This window comes from Patella vulgata, chromosome 8, assembly GCF_932274485.2.
Source record: "Patella vulgata chromosome 8, xgPatVulg1.2, whole genome shotgun sequence".
Lineage (NCBI taxonomy): Eukaryota > Metazoa > Mollusca > Gastropoda > Patellidae > Patella > Patella vulgata.
In genome coordinates, this window is record NC_065886.2 from 32,180,057 (window position 1) to 32,196,929 (window position 16,873).

Below are 16,873 nucleotides of genomic sequence, written 5' to 3' on the forward strand. Positions count from 1 at the left end.
TTGAATCAAGCTCCGCAGTAATTATTGTCGTAATTGTTTACGGATTGGTAAAAGTTACGTAATAAGAGCCACAATTTATCCTTGTCAAAACCACTGCTAGAATGGAGAGAAAATTGATATTATTATAAATGTTAAAATCTAGCTACTTAAAGCTCCACTCGATATTCCGTAAACCTTTCTTTTGCTTATATCATAAAGTGTCATAACGAATTTGCAACTTAAAGGTCCACTCGATGTTCAATCAATCTCTATTTTACTTATATCATAACGTGTCATTGCGATCTATTGTCTTTTATGAAAAAGCTCCACTCGATTTTCCGTAAACCCCTCTTTACATATGACATCTAGCGACTTTAAGCTCCACTTGATGTTCCGTAAATATTTTTCGTATCTTCTATTTATCATATAATAAAGTGTCATTACGATCTAGCGTGTTAAAACTCCACTCGGTGTGAGGTAACCTCTCTTTTGCTTATCATATTACAGCCTGTCATTGAAACTGACACCCAAAAGTCATTCAAATTATCTAGGTATTTATTGTGATTGACAAAAATCCAATTTAAATTCGATAGGACGCGGTGATCTAAACCTTGGTATTTAGGACCTTGAGAAGTCATACCCATAATCTGGCATGGATCAGTCATCGAACAGCGTGTATTCAGTATATTTCTGTTTCTCGGGATTTTACGGCGAGGTTTCCCCTTGTCAGCGGTGCAGGGCGGAGGTACCGTGTACACATTTTGTGTGCACGTACAAAATCCCTTGGCAGTTGGAATTCGAAGTAAAAGTAGGCACACTGTATGGCCAATGCCAGTCTTCATTAGCCCAGCCGGAGCAGAACAGTAGGGCTTTAAACGCCATGTCATTTCATTCAATCGTCAGAGATTAGAACAATCCATTACCCGGATTACTGGGTCCAGTCATTTTAAGACTACGGCATGGTAATAGTAGAAACCCCCACTTTACAAAACAGTTGGAAACGTTATCCGTGCTGTGCAACAGAAAGATATCTAATGCTGTTAAAACCTGGATTACGCCCCCGCCCCCACACCCTTAACCCACCATGCTCGGACCTCCTTCTCAGTCAACCCCTGGTCAACACACCTTTCCTACTGCAGCCAGTATTATATAAAACATGGCCATGCACCAATTTCGATAACCAGAATCTATTTGATAAGGTAATAAATTTGAAATTCAAAGTCATCAATATCGAAGTATTGTTTACAGTAATATCAGTCGATGGCAGTTAAAAGTGAACACCATACAGGGGTGTGTGTGCGTAGGACGGTCTATGGTAGACAATCCATCACATTCAATTGCAAATTCTTCTACGAAACAAATGCATCTTTGATTTAGTAATATCGATGTTCCTAAAGACGAAAGCATGAATTGACATCCCTTCGACGCATTCTGAACACAGATTTGCAAAAATGCCACTTATTGCTAATTAAAGATAATGAATTGCTCTTGTTGGTCCGGGTTGAAAACCATACGTCAACAAAAACACGATGGCTCGTTTATCAGTGACAAACTCGGAACGAAGGTTTTGCGAGTTTTTACCCATAACGATCGCTAACGTGATAACTCGATCTCATTTGACCAGTATCGATTAAGAAATAAAATAAAATAGGGTTTAACGTGATGCTGTTTTTCTCCGACTCGGCTAATGAAGACGGACTTACGCCATACAATGTGCTATGAGGGAAATTTTGCCCGGACAGCGGCGCTACGGCCTACTCATATTGAATTCAAACTGCCAAGGGATTTTTTACGTGCACGTCAATGTGCACATGGGACTTCGGTTTTTCGTCCCATCCGAACGACTAGACAGCTGTCCTTACCAGGCCCTCCTTCCTGCACTTTCTCGACCAACACCTGGATCGAACCAGAGATCTCCGGGCTAGCAAGTCAGCGTCTTATTCACTTAGCCATCGTGGCTCCGTATCCAATAAGGAATGGAAGTAAAGATATGAAAGTTGCACTATGTTGGAAAAAAATCGAAAAGGGTGAACGTGTCACTGTTCGGGCCGCGCTGGCTCTGCGCATAATATACTGCGAAAGTTTCCCCGTTTTCAGTAGTGCATCCAGTCGTTCAGATGGAACGGAAAATCGAACTCCTATGTACACGTTGGCATGCACGGCACAAAATAAACCCTTTACAGTTGGAATTCGAATTAAGGGGGCAAAATTGACACCATAACACATTCAATGGGGTATGCCCGTTTTCATTATCGCAGTTGGTACGGAATAGCAAGATGCGAAACCCCCATTATGTTTGTTTTATCACGGCGTTCGGAAGTAATGTGACTTGATAGATAATATGTTAATTTGAAAGACATTATATTGTTTAAAGATTTATTAGGTTTTTTGAAATTTTTAAGACATTATAAAATCTTAAAGGCTCAATACCACTCTTGTTGTAACTGAATAATATGTCCCAATCTTTATTCTGGTCAACAAATTGTACTATTTTACATTATTCCAATTAATTGATGATACAAATTTCATCTTAACACACCTAATTTAAAAAATTTAAAAAATTCAACTAAATGATTTGAAAAGCCTTACGTAAAGCTTTTCAAATGTGACTTGGATTTAAAAATATTTTCGAACCCTTTGGACAAATAAAATAGGATTTAATGGATAATTTACACAACAGGTAGGACACTAACACATCTAGTACTTAGAATAAGGCTATTTTTTTTAATTTCTGGAGCTGTCAAGCCAGCACGAGTGTTATTTATAGTCCCTTTAATGATGTGTTAGTTTTTGTGAATTTTAAGAATTATTTGTTAAGTATTTTTTTTAAATTTTAAGACATTTTAAAATGTTTAGAGATTTATGAGGTATTGTGAAATTTAAAAAATATTATATTTACTGATTTGTCATTTCTTTCTTTGATTTTTCTACTAGTTAAGTCTTATCTTATATGGGGGATCACAGTGGGTAAGACTGGAGGTCGGGTGTTCGATCCCTGCATTAGCCGAGAAAGTTCAACCAGATTTTCCGGCGTGGTTCCCACTTGTCAGTGATGCAGGACGGAGGGCCCGACAAGGACAGCTATCTAGTCATTTGGATGGTACAAAAAAACCGAGGTCCCGTGTACACATTGGCGTGCACGTAAAAGATCCCTTGACAGTTGGAAGTCGATATAAGAGTAGGCCGTAGTGCCGCTGTCCGGGCAAAATTTCCCTCATAGCAGACTGCATGGCGTATGCCCGTCTTCATTAACCTAGTTCGGAGCAGAACAGTAGGACGTTAAACCCCATTTCATTTCATTTCTTATCATATATCGTTTGTTTGTGGAATAATTCAAATCTAGGACGGATATATAGATTTTGATCCATTCTTTATTTGCCAATTACGGACGATTTACCGAGATTATACAACCTGGTGATTATAGAATTTACGTCTATAATCCTAGTCCAAATATGTCCGTCATAACTTTAATCATTCCAACATCAAATATTTAAATAAAAGCTTATGTCAATAGATAGTATTGACTTATCAATTATTATACTTAACATAATCATTTTATTGCAGGTCGTCGCCATAATATTAATAAAAGGGAAAAGTCTGAATCGAAGCCTTTGTCTCATATTTGTCTCATGTCTCATGTCAACCAAGGGAATATATTTATTCAAATGATTATTATCTTGGTATAATATTATATTGCTATCAGTATTTTGTTCATGAAGGATAGTGTCATATAGTCATTGAGTTCGTGAAGCATATATGGCCATTGAGTTCGTCAAGCATATAACCATTGAGTTCGTCAAGCATATAACCATTGAGTTCGTCAATCATAATGTCACTGGGTTCGTCAATCATATATATCTTGAGTTCGTCAAGCATAGTCATTGAGTTCGTAAAAACATATAACCCCTGGGTTCTTCAAGAATATAACTCTAAACTTGGTCCCGCATAATATAAGCATTGAGTTCGTCAGGAATATGGTCATTGAGTTTGTCAGTAATATGGTCATTGAGTTTGTCAGTAATATGTTTATTGAGTTCGTTATTACATTTCATTTGTGTTTTATGGCAATTCTAATAGCTAATCAAGCTCAAGCGAATCTACATGTATTGTGTTATTTTTTATTTTGCATCCAGTAATGCATTCGAGAATAAGCTTACTTGTCAACAAGCCCAAACAAGAATGTCGTATGCAGCTGACGTAGGTCGACTTAAAGAGACTACACGAATACATAAAGAGGTGGGTAGACGTAGTGTTTGTTCCGTGTTGGTTATACAGAGCTATATGGTTATGCATTCCAATATTAATAGATGTAGCCCACTACACATAACCTGAAGAATGGTGGAATGTAGTTAAAACAACAATGACAGCTCCCCTATACAATATTCTCATTTGCATATATCTATGTCAACATTGGCATGTAGAAACAGTAAGCTATTGGGTTAGGTCAATAAATCGGCCGTCCAAGGAGGTATTACGGTATCAGACAACTACTTAAACACAGCCTAACAGATATATAAAAGGCCTTTTCCCCACATAAACATTCCTTTTTATCGCACCAAAGAAGTTATAGATAATAGAATTGTAAGCCAATCCCGTCAATTCTTCTCATTGTCTGATGACCCCGATCACCTTTTTGACGGCGAGTTCTGCAATTTACGTCTGCTCTATGCAGACCTCTATACACGGAGATTACTAGGTGTATCACGAGATTGGTTTCGATGCCGCAGAGCAGCTGCCATTGATTAAAAAACTCTATAGATTAAAAAAAAGTATTCTAGTCTACATAAAAGTAATCAGTGAAAACCAGATTGACCTTAGTAATTGTTTTTTTTTATTTGAAATAATAACAGATCTTAGATTTGAAACGTACACGTCTGCACGAATTCTTTATACGTCTCTTTAATTCCTCAAGAGAATAGGCGGATCATTGACTTGCTTCCGTTCTGACTTAAAGAAATATATAAAAAAATGCATTAATTGCGCAGATCAGACGGAACGCGTTCCAGGTCATTAGATTTCGAGTCGTGTGCAAATAAAAAAAAACAATAAAAAACATCTTAAAACTGGTCAGTGTTATTTTCAGGATTTTGAAATAACATTTAACCACACAGTTATGGTTTATTCCAATTGGAACTAATGTTTGTAACTAATCAACTGGCTTAGCTTCAAAAGATGCACATGGTGGTCACGCGTTGTGGGAATTGGGCACCTGGCTAGAGTGTACCAGGTACCAGTTTAGAAATCCCAGCCCTGAACGAGATATATCCATGGTTTTCCAGCACACTTGTCAGTTGGCAGAGGGTGGCGCATTTGGGGCTTAGAATGAAAGTCTTCCATAATCTTTCGAAAAAGTTGAGGTCTACATGTGGACACATCAGCATGCGCGTACACGAATTCTTGACAGTTGTGATTCCATAAAGAATCGGTACACCCAAAGATTGCACACGTGACCATAGAAAACAATTAACAGTATGTGTATCTAGAATGGCAGAGATTAAACTACGTCATTAGCTCGATTATTTCAAAACATTAAAATCTTAAACTCAATTTATTTTAAATTCATTTCGTTAAGAAGTTCCGTCGTCGTTAGCTCGATCAGTATAGAACAGTAAGACCGTATCCCTATTCTGTTCAGTTCATGTTGCCAACGCACGTTACGCTTTCATAATCTCGATGAGTACAGAATAGTAAGACCTTAAAGCCTATTTATGTTTATTTCGCCAACGCACGTTGCGATTTCATTATCGCAATGAGTACAGAACAGTAAGTCCCCAAACTCCCTTTATTTTATTTTCATATTCCCACAAAGTGCCACTTGCCTTGACCCAATTCCAGACGCCATAAATAAAATGATCTCATTACGTGTAATTTAATTCTAAACGTTGACATTTTCAATACCTCACCGCGGCATTTACTACTGATATCAACCAGCACTTCCGGGATCATTTATTTTCATTGGATTTCTTATATCGGCGTTCTTTTTCGGCACGAATGCCGCCGGGCTATTGAAAAAAAGACCTTGAAGATGTAGCACTGACAAAGGTGATTGATGTTATCACCCCATGTCCCTCGCGCGATAAGTTCTTCATTTAAGACTAATTATCCGGCATGTCCTAATTAATCAATACATCATTAATATCACTTCTCATGAGTCTCCTATGAATTTCGGTACAATCTGATTTGTGTTGCTGCGTTCATCATTGTCATCTGACAGTGTGATTCCATGGGTATAGGAGTCTTCTGTCACACACTTGGCTATTTCATTTATTCAACAGTGGCTTCTCATTAAATACAGTCATGTCGTCCTGAGGAACATTTCAGCCGGTCAGCGGCATTTTCGCCTTCGCTTCACCACACTCCACCTTCCAATGCTTCTTTAACGTGAACCACAATAAGTAAACGGTTGGATCGCGGTTCTACGTCCCATCCGAACCAATAGATGCATATCTTAGCCACACCCTCCTTCATGCACCGATGACAACAATGAGCCACGACTCTCTACCACGGATCTTTTGTGATTACCATTGTGGAAACAGCAGAATGAACTTCACGAGGTCTAGATAAAAGCGATCTGCTAGACCCAGTCAGTTCGTCAGCTGGGTAGCTGTCATATTGTCAGACAAGATAGTGCTTTATTTACGAGATATAAGCACTTGCTGTTTTTAATAATTAGAGGGGGGGGGGGGGTATTGTCCATTTAAACATTCTTGAATCATTAGAACACGAGAAGCGGACGACCATTCAAATGATAAATAGCGGGACGGCCATGTTGCTCCGCTGAAATAAAGGGTGTTTATTACTCATTCGACCAATCAGAATTGAGGAAATTTCAAATTTGCATATAGTAATCGTGTAATACGACTGAAAGTTAAAACTTTACATTAACTAATATTTTATATCTCACAGAAACGATCTCGTTTACATTAACTGAAGGATCTCGTTTACCGATAGCATTGTATTATACCGCGTGTGTCGGCGTTGGCTTTTTAACAATTTTCAGTTTCGTGACAAAAGAAAATCTATAGTCAGACTCAAAAGGACCATTTAACTAGATCAAATTTACATGGAATGGAGAATGGAACAAAAAACCCCGAAGACAAAATCACGTCATGTTGGGCTTTTATCGTTCAATCTCGTGTTGCTACAATTAGCATTATTTTCCATGTACATGTATAGTAATCACGTGATCGGATGAAGTTATAGACACTAAGGGTCTACATAGACTGATAATAAAGACAAAGCAGACATTAAAGTGAGTGTGGCCATGTCACGACTACAAGATCCGGATAAAGTACATGTTTATAGAAAGTTAGTCATGTTTATACTGTACTTGATGGTACACCTATTGCTGTATTATTCAGTGCATGTAGTATCGTGTATAGATATCATGACTAGATTGTCCCGTTTTCGAATCTCAGTATGGGCGAACAGGCACATTCGCAAATTAAATTAAATGTTAACACGCGTGGATCCGCCATGCATTGTTAAAATTAAATATAGCACCAAAATAACGTCAAAGCCCAGAGGTACAAAAAGACAAACCAAACTCAAAGTCCAGAGGTACAAAAAGACAAATTAAACTCAAAGTCCATAGGTACAAAAAGACCAATTTAAAGGGCCAATCCCGATAATTTTTTGGAGAATAAAACTGCTTAATTTTGTGTTAAAATCCTCTACCAAAGGGCCGAGCAACTAACTCGATATTTGTGAAACGTTTTCAAACAACTTAAACCCGTCAGTCTTTATCTGGAAATGGAGACCGGGGTCCAAAGCTGTATTGTGTGGTGTCTGGTTAAAACTAGACTCGTTATCAAGTACGGCACATGGGTCATTCACTGTATAGACCTCCCAAGGAACGGGAATCGATTATCAGGTCACCCAACGAAATAAATGACCCGAAATCTTAAAAGGGTTACGAGTCTGGATAAGCAGTTTTGACGTTCACGTCCAAACGACTCAATATTTTGAGATGAAATTTTTTGACAAGATTAATACACCATTCCTCTATATTTTGGCGCTTATCTTTCTTACTTACTCGTACTTTTATTTTTGAGACTCTCTTCAAATCGGGATAGTCCCTTTAACTCAAATGTTCCTTGGTACACAAAGACAAATTTAACTCCAAGTCCTGGGGCCTGTTTCACGAAATTTTAACTAAGATAAAATCCAAATTTTAGCAATTTGATTGGATAATATTAGATTGATTTTAGTGCTTAGTCAATCAAAATAGAAGTATCTACTAAAAATTGGATGTTATCTTTAGTTAAAATTTCGAGAAACAGGTCCCAGGGGTACAAAACGACAAATTTAACCTTCAAATCAGCCAGTGTTCATGTCTATATCCTCCCTTTGTGCAACATTCCCGTTTGCAAAAGTGGTACAGGGTATTTCAAAAAGTAGAAACATACCACTGCCTAGTGCACGACCAGCCCATTCCGACCACCTCCACTATATTGATTCTAATCTAAACGTAGATCAGGAAGATTGATAACTTTCTTTCCTAGAAGGGCAAGAGAAGGAAGAACAACTTGACGTAAATTCATGTGGAAATCACGCAGCTGTCTCCATCCTCTTCATCCGCGATTTCGACATATAACATTATTCATCATAAGAACCGTCGGGACGAGATGGTTTGACTTACGGATTATGACCCACAGATCCAACATCATCGTGTTTATTTCATTTACCTTAAGTAAGTCAAGTCCATTATTGGACAACCATCGGAAGTCGTTAATTTAGTTCCCGGTTATCAAGAAGAAATAAAGTTTCTATTATTCATATTTGTAATATCCGACACATGAGTAATATTCTATTTAAGGCAGAAACTACCGGACCACTCTATACTTAACGACATGAAAATGGCATACTTTTCTATACTAACCCATATTCCCGAAGCATTGGTCAGTTGTGCAGGACAGAGGGGTCTGGCAAGGAACAACGCATAGTTGTTCGGATGGCACGGAAAACCGAGGTTCCGTGTACACATTTGCGTGCACGTTAAAGATCCCTAGCCAGTTGGAATTCGATATAAGAGTGGGCCGTAGCGCCGCTGTCCGACCAAAATTTCCCTCACAGCACTCTGTATGGCGTATACCCTTCTTCATTATCACAGTGGGGCAGAACACTAGGGCGTTCAACTCCATTTCATTTCATTTCTGAAGCAATGGCCCAAGAAATATCGCTCTAGCCATTACTATACTTAGAGTGAGAATTTGGGATTTGGGCGGAGTGGGTCTATCGTCCAATCAAGTTGTTGGAAGTCGCATTTCTATCCATTTGGTTGAAACAAATTGACAGTCCGTCTCTTTGATCTGGGGTTTTCTTAAAACTTCGGACCGTTGAATAAATGTATTAGAGGAAGGTGAAAATATTGTTCGTCTGCTGTGTGGTCTATCAGATTACCTAATGTTTACGTTTACAGTTATTTTGGGTAGCCTCCTTTATCAAACAATTAGTTTTTCTGCAATATTATGATATTCTCAGGATAATTGCTCATAATGAATTTCGCAGTTTGTCAGTTAATGTAGCAGCGATTATCATTAAACACTTTTACGTTAATATATTTAGAGCCCCGGTTAAGTTATAACTTAACATTTAACATTTACACCTGCTCAACATGCTTGGTGTTATTGCACAGAAAACCCACCCACTTCTCTATTTGATTTCTACTAAAACCTGTTAACGAATGAAGCGTGCTGTAAATGACTTGTAACATTGACACCTGCTCAACATGCTTGTTGTTATTGCACAGAAAACCCACCCACTTCTCTATATGATTTCTACTAAAACCGGTGTAAAGAAGCAAAAGAGTGCAATAACAATGAACATGTCTAGTTATTGCACGGTTAAGCTCCGCCCGATCTACTAGAGGGGAAAACAATCTGCTTATTCAACGAAAAGAACAAAGGAAGATTTCCCGTCCATGTTGCAATCCCGTTTGATGTGTTACACTGTGTCACTCCATCAGTGTTCGAGTAGGATTGTGTCTAATCAAACGACACATTGTGAGGAATATGATACCATTCTATGATTGAATCGTTGCAGGGACTGTTGCGGTTCCAGTTACTCTCCCTCTAATGCCAAGATCTCGATTTCGTGCACTTATTCTCCCTCTAATGCCAAGATCACAAACTAGGTCATTTCCGGACTAACATATGGTTCAATTTTATTACAATAATTCGCTTGCGCGTGGGGATCTTTAGCAGTGAGAGGACCCGGAGAAAACCCACGAGGCTGGACATGCGACCCTACTCCTTGTCACACACAACCGGGGAATCGAAACTACGCCACTTGACTCAAGAACAGACCTTGTGATATAACGCGCACACGCTACGCTACCCATCCCCCCCCCACCCACCCACGCACGCATCACTGATAAGGGAACGCCACGCTAAAAAAAACCTAGGATTTACTCCGTACCATTATATTTTGCGAAATTTTCCCTTTCAAAGAGATTTTGTATTCGAAAGCATATACATGTAAATAATAAAAAGAAAATCGGAGATGCATTGAAAGTCTTATTGCTAGACCAAGTAAATCCCATTTCATTTTTATATATTTTGTGAAGATGCCCTTTTCAAAATAGGGCGTTTGGGCATATCTTTCCAGACTTCTGGCAATAAGAAATATCGGTGGCTTGAAGGTATCTACAATTATGAAAATATGGCAACGTCATCCTTCACATGTGGATAGGGTCACTAGAGTTCGGAGTTGTTTGACATCATTTCGAAAACTGTTTTATATTATTATTTGAAGAACATGAAATAATGTATAGATTATGGTGTAATTAAATATTATGAGCAAATATCCCCAGGGTAAAAAAAAGGGTCAAGAACTCGGGAGCTTGGCAAATCACAATAAAGGTTTGGTCCCGGATAAATGATATGTACGAAGACATGTGTCATTAACCAAGCCAATATCTGGGTGTATGTAGTAGTTATTAGCACACTTTCCGAGGTGTATCGGTGAATATCAGGACAGTTTTGGTCGAGGGGCCCAGCCGAGGCGGAGCTGAGGCGGCTCCCGACCAAAACTGTCCTGATATTCACCGATACACCGAGGAAAGGTGCTAATAAGTTACTTACATCACATTTCTATCGAGTATTGTGAAGCAAAATGTGAAAAATAGTATTTATTATCGAGTCGTTTCAACCGAAAAGTGACAAATACTTTCTGTTCTTTCATTATTTATCCCTTTCTGAGCCTCACGTTACATTTCATGGTAGAATGATTTCGCAGTGGAGAGACGACCTGAGTAGTATTTACACGTGCGTCTTGCTATGATACTCTGAGCGTAAAACAATCACGTGTTTGTTTAGACCACATCGTCAAAACAATGTCTATGGCGTAGAAATGAAATGAAATGAAATGAAATGGGGTTTAACGTCCTACTGTTCTGCTCCTAACCTGGGCTAATGAAGACGGGCATACGCCATACAGTGTGCTATGAGGGAAATTTTGCCCGGACAGCGGCACTACGGCCTACTCTTATATCGAATTCCAACTGCCAAGGGATCTTTTACGTGCACGCCAATGTGTACACGGGACCTCGGTTTTTCGTCCCATCCGAACGACTAGACAGCTTTCCTTGTCAGGCCCTCCGTCCTGCATCACTGACAAGGGAGAACCACGCCGGAAAATCTGGATGAACTTTCTCGGCCAATGCAGGGATCGAACACCCTATGGCGTAGAGGACTGCGATATTATTAAATGTAGTGTAAATGAAATGCGAAACGTGGGTCATTCCTGGTGAAAGTATGCATCGGCGAATGGTTCTTCCGTTGAAATTTATTTGTAATAAAGTTTATGACTTTCTAGGCGTTTTTTTTTCATCCTGCTTATTTTCAATGCCTGTGAAGTGTCCAGCAAGAGAACTGCGCCTTCTATCATCACAATTAATAAATCAAACCAAATTATGAAATAGATGCCAATTGGTATGTATAATAATTGATTTTTGTAATATGTTGTTATGTTAATTTAATGTCATTGTATATGTTTTTGAACTGCCATGTAGTTCCGCCCATTTTGTTTTGTTACTATGATTTTGACTAGTTGTTTCATGTACATTGGTTAGAGCCTCGTTATCAATTGCGATCTTGGTCGGACTAAACGTCCGCTACTTATTGCTTGATAGATATCTAAAACGGTATAAAAGTATCCGTGTATCAGAAATGATCAGTACTCTTTCTGTACATTTCTGATACATGGATACTTTTAAGCTTGTATTGCAATTAAACAGGACAGTTTTATCAAAGGTTGCCAGTGGACGGACATACGCCATGTAGTGTGTGCTGTGAGGAACATTTTGCTCGGAAAGCGGCGCTACGGGTTACTCTTATATCGAATTCCAACTGCCAAGGGATCTCTAACGTGAACGCCAACATACTGATTAGACCTGGACGGTATTGAAATACTAACATTACTAAGACTGAGACCTGTGTGGTATATAATGACTAAGTTTACTCAGACCTGTGTGGTATTTAAAAACTAACTTGAGTTTCGTATCTTTGGAAAGAGCTGATACAGGCTTCTAGCCTGTTGCTAAATTATATTCGTGTAAGAATAAAAATACTGTTTAAATCAAAATATTGTGTGGTATTTAAGGCCCAACTTTACTACGACCGGTGTGGTATTTAAGGCCTAACTTTACTACGACCAGTGTGATATTGAAGGCCTAACTTGACTAAGACCAGTGTGGTATTGAAAGCCTAACTTAACTACGACCGGTGCGGTATTGAAGGCCTAACTTGACTAAGACTGCAGGTGTGGTATTGAAGACATAACTTTACTGTGACCTGTTCGAACAGTGTGGTATTGAAGGCCTAACTTGACTACGACCTGTGTGGTATTGAAGGCCTAACTTAACTACGACCGGTGTGGTATTGAAGGCCTAACTTCACTAAGACTGGTGTGGTATTGAAGGCTTAACTTGACTAAGACAGATGAAGTATTTAAAGTCTAGCTTTTTACCAACCAAGACCTGAAGGAGCTAATGCGTTATATTTTGTCATAGCCTAAAACATTTTTTTTTACCAAATGAGAGAGATTAACATTGTTCAATTGTATTTCAATATTTTGCTTGCGCGTAGGAATCTTTAGCAGTGGTCAGAAAGAAATAAAATAAAATGAAATGGGGTTGAACGTCCTACTGTTCTGCTCCGAACATCGGCATTATGGCCTACTCTTATATCGAATTCCAACTGTCAATGGATCTTTTACGTGCACGCCAATGTGTACGCGGGACCTCGGTTTATCGTTCCATCCGAATGACTAGACAGCTGTCCTTGCCAGGCCCTCCGTTCTGTATCACTGACAAGGGGGAACCACGCCGGAAAATCCGGATGAACTTTCTCGGTCAATGCAGGGATCGAACACCCGACCTCTAGGCTAGCGAGCCAACGTCTTACCCACTTAGCCACCGTGACTCCCTGGCCAGAAAGAGCAAATGTGTCGTTTAAAAATTAATAAATACACTACTGCATAATATCTAACTACAAACACAACTTACATATGTCACTGGAACATTTATATCTCGTGTATTATAGATTCCTTGTCAGAATAAAACATATTTATATATATCAAAATGACAAAAATGTTATCCCAATTAAAACATTTTCTGGAATTTATATTTTATTCAAAGCTCTCAGGTAATAAATAACAATTAAAAATCTTTAGCTCATACTTATTTTGGAAAATAATTCCTAACAGCAAAATGTCAGATTAATTATTTATCATTATGGACTTTCAAACCAAAGTTGCCATGTTTGCATCATGATTTTTTTCGCCGACAATGTTTATGACGTTGTCAGGCTTTTGTATGAAATAATACAATGATTTATGCACAGAACTTGAGTGTTCGTCAGTTTATAAATGGTTAAAGCTTGAGACATAAATAATGAAAAGAAAAACTCGTTTCCTAAAAACTATTCTGGCATAAATCGACAAATGTTAAACGCCATTTCTACCTCCAACTGAAACGAAATATTTGACATAAGAAATTAACTATTTCAAACTCTGGATCCCGAACTTGCACAAGAGTCGAATTGACATTTACGAGAACGAGTTTTTATTGGGTAAACGAGTAGTTATGAAATGCAGTTTAATATCTTATAATTCTGAACCAACGGGGTTATTAAAGAGAGATGTGCGCCATGCAGTGTGGTTTGATGGTTCCTTTACGTGCACAACATTATGTACACTGGGACACTGTATTTCACCCCATATGCACGACTAGTTCAAACGAGCTTTCAGGCGATTTACATACCCCGCCCTCTCTCCCTCTCTCTGCTCCAATTATTGTCCTAGTAATAACATTCATACATTACACCTCTCCTTTTTTTTGATTTTCTTGGATTTTTTTCTAAGGGGGAGGGGGGATTCGAGGTGAGTTTGAAACACTTTTTCAAACTCGGTTTCCAACATGTCATATCAGCTAATATTAATAAAAAAATCCTGTCGATGGTTCCATGGTGCCTATGATTAATGAGCAATATTACTTTCTTTATTGGATGTTTCCAGCATCATTGCCTGGAGAATTAATATGCTCAATGACACGAGGTTGGTCGAGTGGAACTTCATTTTAAACAGAATGTTCTCGTATGGTGCCTTTGAACCGCAGAAAAGTGCGAAAGGCAAATGGTGAAAAATAGATAACTGCGATATGATGATCGAGTTTCGTTTTTTTTTTCCATAATATTTTTTGATAAATTATTTTTTATTCTGTTCAAATATTAATGCTAATCACTTTGTTTCGAAAGGGTGGAATATGAGGCTTGAGGACTTTCTAACATTTTGCATATTTAAAAATACCAAGCATGATATGTAGAACTACCGCAGATTTCACAGCGAAATACCCTGTGTTGATAATTTGAGATATGTCTAATACCATTTAATCGCTTGTCTTCTATTTATTTAGGGAGCCGCAGTGGTTCAGTGAGTAAGACTTTGGCTCGCTATTCTGGAGGTCCCGTGTTCGATCCTGGTGTTGGCTTGGAAAGTTCATCGGGTTTTTTCCGGCGTGATTCCTCCTCGTCAGTTCCTGTTACACATTGGCGTGAACGAAAGGGGCCCTTGGCAGTTGGAATTCGATATGAGAGTAGGCCGAAGCGCCGCTGTCTGGGTAAAATTTCCCTCAAATGGTTTATGCCCTTCTTCATTAGCCCAGTCGGCGCAGAACAGTAGGACGTTAAACCCCATTTCATTTATATTTATGTAATTCAATAAATATTCGCTTAGTCATCAAACACTCTAATGCATGTGTTAGTTTCTTGAGAGTGGCCGTGTGAATTGATGACGAGTGCCGATCGTTTTCGAATCGTTTTGGTAAATATGCATAGACTGATGGATGTTTACAGTTGGCAACAGTCAACACCAGTGATTGTTATTGAGAATGATACTGATAGCTGTGCAATATTGTTAACAGATTGGATTACAACTCTGTTATCATCTGACATCAAATCGAGTATGTTTTGGGCAAACTACCCAAGCAGTTGATGATCAGACTGTATTTTAATCGCCGAGTTTTGTCTGGGCAATGAAACACGGGCAATAACAAAACAATCTATCAAGTTCATGTTTCTGCCAGTTTATCTTTGGTTTTGTTTCATATTATCACATACGGGATGGGTGCATGTTTATACATAAGACGGCACGCACAAGTAGATGCATTATGTACACAATGAACTCTCTACATTGTGATTAGATATCTGTCCTGAATGGCCGCCATATCGAAATATTAGTGTACTATCTTGTTATGCGATGCTCACCCGTTTAACCATTTTATACACACGAAAGCCTACAAAGGGGATCTTTGTCATGCTGTCTATAGTTTACATGGAACCACTATTTTTCTTTCCAACCGATCGACTGAGTGGTATTTCTTCCTGCCAGACCCTCCGTTCTGCGCGACCGACAAGGGCGCAAAGTCCCGAGGAAACGTCTCACTTAATGATAAGATCGAATAAGGTTCGTATATGCCAGCGTTATATACTCATATGAATTATGGTCAATATGGCACCGTTCCCAAATGACCTTAGAAAGACACTATTTCGTAACAAATGTTTAATTACCAATTTAAACCGTCCATTTAGTAATATTAATACTTGTTTAGAATACCCCGAGCTTCCCGAAGGCGAGATACAGGTCTCGCAAAGTTGACAGCCATGGACAATCTCAGCCAGAATGCAATTTATCTTAAGGACGTTAAGGACGTATATAAATGCATTTGCAGATAATACGTCCAATTTTCTTCCCTTAATTAGGAAAGAGCTGGGTGTAATTCTGACACCAACGTTTTTTAATTGACTGAGCCGAGAGAAATTATTTTAAAGGTTTCGTTGATAGTGACGTCGTGTATTTTATCAGTAAACCGTTCTTCTTGGGATAATTATTTAACGATGTTTATCCGTAACAGTTCTCCGTTAGCGAATAACATAACGACGTGTTATTGAGCGGTGTAACAAGTCATTATTTACCATTTCATTTTAGTGTTTCTACTTTCATCAAATCTTTTTCGATGCTGACACGTTTTGTTACCATAATTTGATCTTGAAACGTGCGTTTACCTTTTTGTCGACTGTATAATGACGTGTCCCAACGGAAGTTCGGCTTTTTCATCGATACGAGATAGTGTGCTGTTGGAAAGCAATTAGCGAAACGTCGTTAATTATTTAAAATACAATTGTCTGAAAAGAATCCACAAAGGTCTAGAAAGCAGCAGGGTGCATTTGCAATATAAAACAACAGAAGAAAAAAAAGCGCTTGTCAATTTACAATTATCACGGACTATTTTTTGTTATCGGAACAACTTTTAGGTGAATGTAGTAAGTAAATGTTATCTGTTCTATTGGATTACATAATTAGTTTCAAAAAGAAAGCTCGGATACGACATTTTCCC

The 16,873-nt window shown here is 38.5% G+C and overlaps 1 protein-coding gene across 1 annotated transcript in view; it reads right to left on the reverse strand.

The window, feature by feature from the left end:
- LOC126830060 (guanylate cyclase soluble subunit beta-1) overlaps nucleotides 1-16,873 on the reverse strand; it is an 80,611-nt gene that overhangs the window by 34,576 nt on the left and 29,162 nt on the right. The gene's annotated exons all lie outside the window — the stretch shown is intronic.